The 9,962-nt window shown below is 39.5% G+C and overlaps 1 protein-coding gene across 6 annotated transcripts in view; it reads right to left on the reverse strand.

Moving 5' to 3' along the window:
- The window catches only part of cntn5 (contactin 5), an 89,007-nt gene extending 81,091 nt beyond the window's left edge, over positions 1–7,916 (reverse strand). For 5 of the 6 annotated variants that reach the window (XM_046389744.1, XM_046389743.1, XM_046389741.1 and 2 more), the window contains exon 1: positions 7,266–7,896. The gene's annotated coding sequence lies outside the window, so the exon portion shown is untranslated. Of the gene's footprint in view, positions 1–7,265 lie in introns of all 6 variants that reach the window. The other variant, XM_046389739.1, reaches the window with a different exon arrangement.
- Positions 7,917–9,962: the final 2,046 nt, after the last annotated feature.

Consider the following 9,962-nt stretch of genomic DNA (forward strand, 5'->3'; position numbering starts at 1 on the left):
TGACAAAGATGAGCATTTTTAAAGTGTGGCCACATTTTAAGGGTCACATCTGAGAAATAGAGCACCACAACCACCGACAGGAGTTTCCATGTCACATGCTCATTCCCCAGCGCAATTCTGTCCAGTCCCATGGCACATTTGTGGCAATGATAGATCTAATTAATTCTCACTTTATTTGAATGTGCTGTCCACTGCCTGGCTCTCTAGGTGATCAAGTGTCTTCATTTCGTCTATGGAGATACAGTGATGCTACTTGGTGCTGGTTATTATTGGCACTGGAATGGGGATATTTTACATCATTTCTGTAATCCATGATCATTACTTGTACTGTAATGTAATGGAGATAAATATGGTTATGGTGCACCGATAATCATGTGAATAATGAAAAATAAAACTCAAAAAGATCCAAAAATTGGTTTTCGCTCATTTCAAATGCATTACACCAAATCATGAGGCTGGTCACATCATCATCGTGGTTTAATGAAATGAAATTTTCTTCTGGCTCATTATTATTTGACCTAGTGTGACTTCAAATCACCTACTGAGACAGTACAGTACGCAGAATATAGTTTGTGTTTGTGAATTAGGTGGACAATTTTTGATTCCAACGAAGACATTTACATCCTACTTTTTAGACGAATAGAAGAAGAGCTCAAAATATTTCATGTCCTCTTACTCCTGTTGCCAATCTTCACATAACCTCGTTGACTAGCAGGTCTACGCTACATGAACAAAGCAATAGGAAGATGTAGCCAACTAGATGGCAAGTAAGTTAAAGCTAGTAACATGGCTTGTGCCAAAAGGCAAACATGTGGAAAGCCAATATTTCAATTTAAACATCTGCTGACAATATTGTTCGGTCATCCCTGACTGACATATAACCCAGTAATCTTTATATTATACTATATTATACCATTATACTATAACTATTAACATTTATTGATCTACCAAACTGCTGGAAAATGAAACAATTCAGTAGCCTGTCACATGTTGGCCACAGGCTGCTTATTTTATTATTTTATTAAGAACTAATCACTTTGACACATGTTGCAATGAAGGAAGACCTTTGACTTGTTAATCAACCAGGTCAATGAATAAGATAAGATAAGATAATAAGATAACTTGAAATAATGTCAGAGCTACCATCAAATGCACAGTTAAAAGAATTAAAATCAAAGAAACACCAACACAAAGCAATGTTTTCATCTAATTTGTAATTTTACAATTTTCATTATTATTATTTTTTTTTTTTCAGAAACAAATCACTGCAGCCATGACTCTACCCACGCTAAGCTGACAGCTGATATCTAAAAACTGTGTAAGACCAAACCTCGACATTCACCACTGAATAGCAGCTTGGAATAAAAGCCTCATACAGCAGCTTTCTTCTTTTATTTCCTGCAAAATGCACGGGTGCTTCTGTCTCATCCCTAAGCCTAATGAAGCTTCACATCATCCCAGTATCTAGAGGACATTTTACTGGTATTAAGGTCTATATTTGTTAAAGCATGCATCCTGTATACTGATGTATTGCTGTAGCATGAGATGCAGTTTTCTGCTTAATATTCCCTTTTCCCTTTCAAATTGTTCATTTATTTTGTGTATAGTTACATTATCAGATCAAGATTTTCATCAGAAAGTCACAGGTACAAAATGTTATTATACATTCACTTGAGTACTGTTATTTCATAGCACAACAAAGCAATATGAAGGAATTACGCCACATCTACCTCACTTGGGTAGAATAAATCCTGTGTTTGTCACGAGACAATGAACAGGGAGGTGCTGCACAAGTACAGCTAAGCATAGCAGCCCTGTTAGTTGTATTCTGACAGATACCTCCACACACATTTCATCTCTCGGGAGAAAGGAGGCATGAGAGCGGAACGCAGCCACTCATCATGAGCCTGCAGGATGCATGTACTGTAAGAAAGGTGACCCTAAAACACTTCTCCTTCTCTTTTAATGTACAGCGTCGCTTCCGTCTTTTCAAAAATGCCCAATGGGCTGCAAAAGACGTCACAGTGCATTGTCACTATGAGTTAGTGGACACTAAGAAGGCCTTAGCAAAGAGAGAGGAAAAAAAAACATCTTAGAAGTACTGAGCAACATTTGACCTCAGGGTTTACTTTTACGGATTAAAAAACAGTTTTAGTTCCCGAAAGGTCTGACATTACACCCAAAAGATGCTTTCAAAAGCAGAGCGCTCAGGATGCTCCCACACTTACAGCCTTGTGTAGGAACATATAACACAAAAACCTGTTATGAAAAGCAAAAATGTAAACACCAATAAATGAAGTATAAATGATGCAACAACATGGAATTTAAGATCCAATTAATTATTGAAGACATAATCTTCAGGATATATTTGTTTTAGGGCATGCTTTTACAAGAAGCTAAGAAGCAATTCCACATTAATGAGCTGGACTGTTAAGCAACCGGGCCTGCAGACATTTTCATTAGGGTTAAAGATCATAATGTAAAAAGGTAATTCTACATAATTAGGTATAATAACATGCACTATATGAAAATTCACTGACCGCTTGCATTGACACTGGTGAGGCTTGCCCAGAGTTATGCTCTATGTCTTGGGAGAATTAATTTATTATGATAGCATAAGAGATAAAGAAAGACTTGTAAAGAAAAGTCTGGGCTCCAGTGAATTTTAAGCAGGGTAAAAAACGTCCCATCCAACTAAACAGAGGATCAGAAATAGATGGAGAGTACAGAAGAGTCTGTGAGTGAGGTGCTTATGAACACAAAAAAAGGACAGATTTTGAAGCAGTAAGGACTCAACACTGCTGCCACAAGTTCAGCTAAAGATTATGTGCAAACCTTGCATGTCATGCCCTTTTTATTCTATTTAGTGTCTGCTAAGCACAGTATTGTTTGCTAATGCAGAATCATAATCAACTCATGCCATAAGAGGAATCGAATTTTCACTCTCGATCACAAATCATATTTCTTGACTTTCTTGAACCTGAAGGTCAAGCGTATGTCAGTAATTTCAGCTAATCTTTGGTTCTGTACTATCAGCATGTTGCAGATATAGCCTTAGACCCTAGACCCCCGAAACCGCAGAGCCCATTTTTACACCTTCATCTCACTAATCTGTCTAAAGCATGAGATTGTTAGACATTTGGAAGATAAAAAATCAAAGAGTGTTGTGCTTCATCATGGCCCTGGAAGATAAGGCCCTTTACTGTCACATAAAATCAGGAGCTGCCTCCTGAAAAACACTCCATCCGCAGGCTATTCCCCACCATCACCATCCTCACTACTCTCTCCATACCATCTCCACAAATGTCTCATGTTCACTTCACTGACAAACTAAAGACAAATTCAACCGACTACCACCTATTTCTACGCACAAACAACGTGACTCAAGTAGAACTCCACAGATCAGGTGGATTTTTAATATTACATGCAAAAGGTTTGCTTTGGTGACCCATTAACTGCCAAATGTTAATATCTTAACAAGTAAGGGCCATACATTTTGTTGTGTTATTGATTTTCTTCTTTCAGTTACTACTAAAAAGTACACATGCAATTAATGACCTTTAATACTTTTACAAAAGCCCATTCGTGTTATCTGCAGGTTACTTGCTCAAAGTTAACCAGGTCGAATGTTGCAGGTAAAGTTAACGCAACGGGACAGTGCCACAACAAACAGATAGAGAGACTGCATAATCAACCAGTGTGAGGCTGTGGGACATACTCGCCATTTCAGCCACCCAGATCAGCTGCTGACTACCAAAGAAATCACAGACATGCAAAAATCAAGGGAGAAAGGCCACCCATGGATGCTGCTGTCATGTCACTCATGTTAATTACATTACTGCCTCACATTATGTACACATTTGTCATGGTGCTGGGATTTATTGTACGACCTGCAGGCTGCACCACAAGAGCCAGATCAGAGGCTGAGACTGTTTTCCATGACAAGGATGCAACACTGTAATCAAATTAAGAGTTCTTATTCTGCAGTTCACACATGCTTTGGTATGACAACATCAATGTGCCTTAAGATTGTCTGCTTGACTCATTGGACATCAAATCCAAGTCATTCATAACAGTGACAAGTGGTGGGGGATGCTGAAAGTCGCTCTTTCTTACGCAGATGCTTCCAAGCAATTATATAAATTAACTTGTCAGATGAGTCCTGGGGGACGTTTGTCTTCCAGGCTCTGCAAGACCAGTGGGCCTCCCTTACAAACAAAGTGCTAGATAGGAAGTCAGCCAAGAAGGGGTTTGCCACTGTCAAGATTACCAACAGTTCTCACAAGAAATAATTTTATTGAATCTAACAAATGCATGTCAGTTCACATCTTACCAGGGGAAGATGCCCACAACCCACATTCTTAGTCACTGTATTTTGAGAACAAAACTACACCCTTGCATTCTGTGGACAGTGAAAAACATGTTGTTTACAGATTTCAGGATTTGTAGCTAAACACACACACACACACACACTGCTTTCTTTTGTCACTGTGGAGGAATAAACACACAGTGCTCCATGTAAGGACTCTTTACGCAGCCTGTGCAGTGTGATACCACATCAATATCTTTGAATTTCTTTGTATGCATTTTCTGAAGAACGGACAGCAGGGGCAGTACAAAGTATGATCTGCAAGACATTTTTGTCCGTTTTCACATTATTAGTCTCGGATTTGTGGGTGAAAATAGGGCTCCCGTGGGTGCCATTGTCTTGATGAGGCAGTTTCTATGCGTAGCCGTCCTCTTGTCACTGTTGGTATGCATTTTTTTTTGTACGCATGTCTCAGGGGCTCGCCTTCACTGGAGTTGTCATTTTCAATTAGCTGAACCCTAAATACATGTCTGCTGGCCCATGTCAATAATCATTTGGTTTAAGAGGAAGGAGCAGCTGTAACTTCAAGACGTCATCGAGGTTAGCCTATGTGCTAATTTTCATTTCATCTCACACCTGCCCCCAAGTGGATTTACAAACATTTTAAAGCATGTATTGCAATCAAATAACTGATTTACATCTGATAAATATAGGGGTAACCTCTAACGCGTGCCAAGTGAAACAAGCACAGCTGCTCATTCCCCCCATCTATTCCCCTGATATGCAGGTGAAACTCTGTTTGATTAGCACAGTATCTGCCGACTTTGACTCTGCATCTCTTGGTGAGATGAACTATTTTCAGATTATCTCAGGAAATTAAACTAAGCGGTGGAGTGGGCCGATATGTCAATCGTTTAAGCACATTAGGTCTCATGAAATATATATCTGGATTAGCATTATGGCAAATTACAACCCATCTGAAATCACGAGGATGACTTCAAGGATGGATGTGGCGTAACACTAACAGGAAACGATGGCAGCATCACATTGTGACTTTAGTGCTGATTGACAATTGTACAAGTAGGATTCAAAGATACAGTTATCGCTGTAAATTTACACCAAAATTTTGTATTTTTTTCTTTTTCTTTTTCTTTTTTTTACTCATGCACCCTTAGGTCATATACTGTGTCTGCCCTTACAGTTAAATTATTTATAATGGTGTCAGAACAGGAAAAAAGAAAAAAAAAAGTCAGAGAGCAAACACAAGATTTTGCTGAATCAGCTGAAATCTCTTCACATCAGAGCAAAATTGAATATTGATTGTGTGCATGTTATACAGCACAGCATACTGTGTATGTGATGTAACTCAACAGATCAAAGAATGGAGGAAATTTTACCTCAAGCAAAAAAGAAAAAGACTGAGTGGGCTGCTTCTCTGTGAGCATATGCCACTCACCTCTACACACACACACACACACACACACACCATACAGCATCATGTATCCACCACCGGAGGAGTCGCGGCCGCCACATACGGCAAAAGGACATTTTTAGCATCACAATTCACAGGGTAAAAATATTTCTTCATAATTTTGCACATTTTCCCATTGCCCATTGCCATTGAAAGCCTTTGAGCCACATGTTGGGATTATACATCTGTCAAGTTCTCTGACGCTGCTTACATCAGTAATGTTTCTATCAGCAATATCTGTGAAGATAACTTACAAATTCTGTAGTGACTGAAACACGCAAAAACTACTTTCTGTATTTTTAGAAAGGAAACTGGTTCAAAGGCTCAAAGTTTAAATCTTTATGAGTCTTGAATTTCGTAGTGGCACACTGAAGTGGCATTAAAACTGCCTTAACCGGCCTTAAAATAGCATGATGCTTCTCAGTGTGTCTGAATGGGCCTGCATTAAAAATGGAGAAACGCCAAAGCAGCAGGAGGATTAACTGAGCACACACACACACACACACACTTCAAAAGGTTGTATTTTCATTTCGCAGACTCTCTTCTATCTGCCACAATTTGGCTAATTGCTGTCACTGAAAAGAAAGTCACAGAAACTTCAATAATAAAAAAAAAAGAAATAACACTCCTAATTGAATAATGGCTTAATGACACCCCTTGCTCATCCTCCAAGCACAGCCCTGAAAAAGCTAAATCAATAAGATCAAACCAGAGTCTGTGCGTCCCCAAGCCTCAACGCACAACCCAACTGTCACCAGCACATTACAGTATACCAAACATCCAACTGCAGCCGAGCCACAAAATTAGAGTTTGGGAAATTTGCATATCTCTGATTGGATAATTCCTGTGGGTCTACTTGGGTGGTAAGTGGTGTGTTAGAAGCCTCCTACTCTGCTAACCTAAAGATGCACTCTCCAAAAGCAAAAGCGACCTGCCCCTGCCCTCGCAGGAGAGCTCTTTTCCTTTCCTTTCACAAAAATATTTTCCTGGGTCCCTTTGAGTTGCCATCAAAAGCAGCAACAGCTCACCTCAGTGCGAATCCATTTCAAAACGTCTCTCTTTTCAAGGCTGTTCAGGGTTCAGCACAGGACACCTTTAATTTGAGCTCAAACCTGGAAACCTGGAAGATTATGTCAGCTTCCCCCAAGGCATAATAAACAGCAGAAATGTTTCATTTCACCTGACACTTTGTGGTGTGTTTGTGTATCTCGATACTCAAGAGCTCCATTGCCCACATGCTTAATTTAGACTCCATTCAATGTTATGGAAAAAAGGCAGAAGTTATTGTAACAATAACGGGGAGAAATAACCCCGACGAAAGGGCAGGGGACTGGAGTGATTCATCTCGTTAAATAACTCAATCCAAAAAATATATTTCTATCAGGATTATCATCAGCAGAACTTGTCTCTCTTTGAACAATACTCACTGAGCTCTGGTCACCGCAAAAAACACATGAAATCGCGTAAATAAAATAGTTTACTCACAGAAATGCAAAAAAAAAGTCGTCCCTCGTTTCACTTTTTCTCTTCTTTCCCTGATGACGGGCTTCCCGGCTGTGGTGACCGCCGTAGCGTCTCTCCCTCCCGACCCGAGCAGCGGAATGGCAGCAGTGTTAGGGATATCAAGTCCAGGTCCTTGTCTCTGCCGCTCTATCTGGTTAGCCAGCGTAAACAGTACATCCTCAAGTATATAGAAAAACACAGACCACTGAATATGGTTCCTTTCGATGTCCAGCTCTCCCCCCCTTCGAGCGCCAGACCTTTTCCTTCCACTCCGGGGAGCTTGTTCCTGCCGGAGCTGTGCGTCGTGGTGGACGGACGTTTGCTTTGGTCTCCTCTCAGTCAGTCTGCGCCGCTGCAGCCGGCTGGCTCTTCCTGCAGCGCAGCATCCCGTCTCACTGGTGCTGAGGAAAGGAAAAAAAAGGTGGCTCTCAGTTAGTTATAAGGAGTGGCATCGCATCAGCTTCTGCCACAGAAAAGGGCTCATCCGTGGGTTTACATTTGTTGGGTTGTTTCCTCACTGAAACATGGAGAACGTTAAAGTTGGTTAAGTTAAGAGGAGTAAAAATGACAGATAGGGTCCGGGTGCTGTGTGCTTCGGAGTGGCATCTCCCCTCATAGCCACTAAAAGCTGCAGACAATTTGGGCTGATTGGGCTGTACTGACAGTGAAACCAGTTTTAATAGCTGACATGTGGAGTAGTCAGCTAAAATTCACCTTATATGCAGAGGGTCCTCTGCAGATTTACAATATTTTTTTATCCAAGTATATTTTGATTTTTTTAACTAGATTATTTGTCATCTTTAAAATTATCATTATTATAAGTTAACGTTAATATGTGTACCAATAAGTGCATAATAACGAGTTTTCAGTGCCATCTAGTGGCCAAATCCATAATCTCTGCCGATTTAGACATTTTTATTTTGAAAACGTTCATGGTGGAAAATAGTCTCAAGCTTTTGTGTTTAATTTAACACTTGGTAAAAGTTGATGTTGAGATTGAGTGTGTCACTATATACCGTTCTGACTATGATATGTCCATATGTGATATGGATTTAGCCTATTTCAGCATTAATCAGCAAAGCGTTTTCCATTATTTGATTACAAATAGTGCATTTTTAAAACTGATATGGTTAGGCTACATTAGCTCTATGATTAGGCTAATAGCTAATCAATATTAATATCTAAATGGCTTGATGCTAACATGCTGTCATCATCAACATATAGTTTTAACTAGAAAGAGGTGTACTTACGGACTGTGGCCACTGGAGGGCACTAAACAAAGGTTGTTGTTCGGTTGTTTTTGTTTTTTTCTAGCTCAAGGTTTTGTAGTCAGCCCACACATTCTTTCAGAGTTTATCAGGGCAGAATCTCAGGAGATTGGTGATACAACAGCCAAATTAGTCAGCTGGTCCCAAACTTGAGTGACATTTCTCCAATCATCATCATCAGTTATCTTTTCACCATAAACAATCTTTTATTAGGCTGAGGTTGACAGGTAGGAGTTTAATGCTTTGCCCAAGGATTTTTTTTGACAGGACTAGTGTTTATTGATGGTCACAATTGGCTGTAGATCCAGGCAGACTTCACTAATCAATAGGCCATTTTACTACCTCATTGAGCTTCAAAGTCAGACTGGGAGGGTCCTTTGATGGAAAGGACTTTTGTTTGGAGCTTGAGACTTCTTGTTCAGTTTTTTTATATTTGTTTTTTTCTATTTATAGTCCACATATTAGATGATTTGTTTGTTTTCAAGTAGTTCCCCCAGCAGGGCTTTGCTCTTATTCAATCCTACGTTCATTTAGTAACAGAAAAACTATGAGTCATGCTACATGAATAATGATGAATATGGAGGTACATTTGTTATTAGTTATATTAGTTAGAATACGTGCTTGCATATATATTGTATATAATATTGCATAAAAATAGTTATGTCTGGGTTAGACGATGGAATGTTGTCTGTCTGGACAAGATAAAATGGAACATATTCAGTCCTGTGACATTGCTCCTTTTACATTTCTTTCACAGAGCAGCACACATACTCATGCACATATCATAAAAAATATGAAGGTCTCTTCATATTTTATCAGGCCTGTTGTGTGTTTATTAATTGCATTTGTTCTCCTGCAATGAGAAGACATTTTGTGTGCTGTGCCACAGCGCCCCTTCCCTCTTAACATTAATGGTACTAGACTGGAGAGTATAGATTAGTTCCTTCGGTTTCACGTATCCGTTACATCGCTCATGTTGCCACCTTCTGCTGTGAGTGTTTGACTGACAATATGGAGCTAACAGCCTATCTCTATCCCCCATCATTAATTAAACAGTACCCATGACTGAGTGCTCTTCCTATTGCACAATTGATCCATTCCAGTGCTTGCAGCCCTTATCAGGTCTCAGATGCCATCTTTTTAAAAGCAGTATTTTAAGGGTCCTTGTTACTGCTTTACTTGTTGGCACTGATACCGTCTGGAGAGCTTTGCTCCACTGTGAAATATATTTCAGGGGACAGCATATTATTTTTCATGTCTATTACTGTTCTGTTAGTAGTTTAGGTCTCTGCTTCCCAGTCCTGAATAATGTTTCAGATTCAGAGTATGAAGTATTAAATGTATTATGTACTTCAAAACAACATGGCAGTAAACTGTTTGGTGTCACTGTTTTAACACAGTGAATATACTA

The sequence above is a fragment of the Scatophagus argus genome, chromosome 5 (genome assembly GCF_020382885.2).
Source record: "Scatophagus argus isolate fScaArg1 chromosome 5, fScaArg1.pri, whole genome shotgun sequence".
Classification (NCBI taxonomy): Eukaryota; Metazoa; Chordata; class Actinopteri; family Scatophagidae; genus Scatophagus; species Scatophagus argus.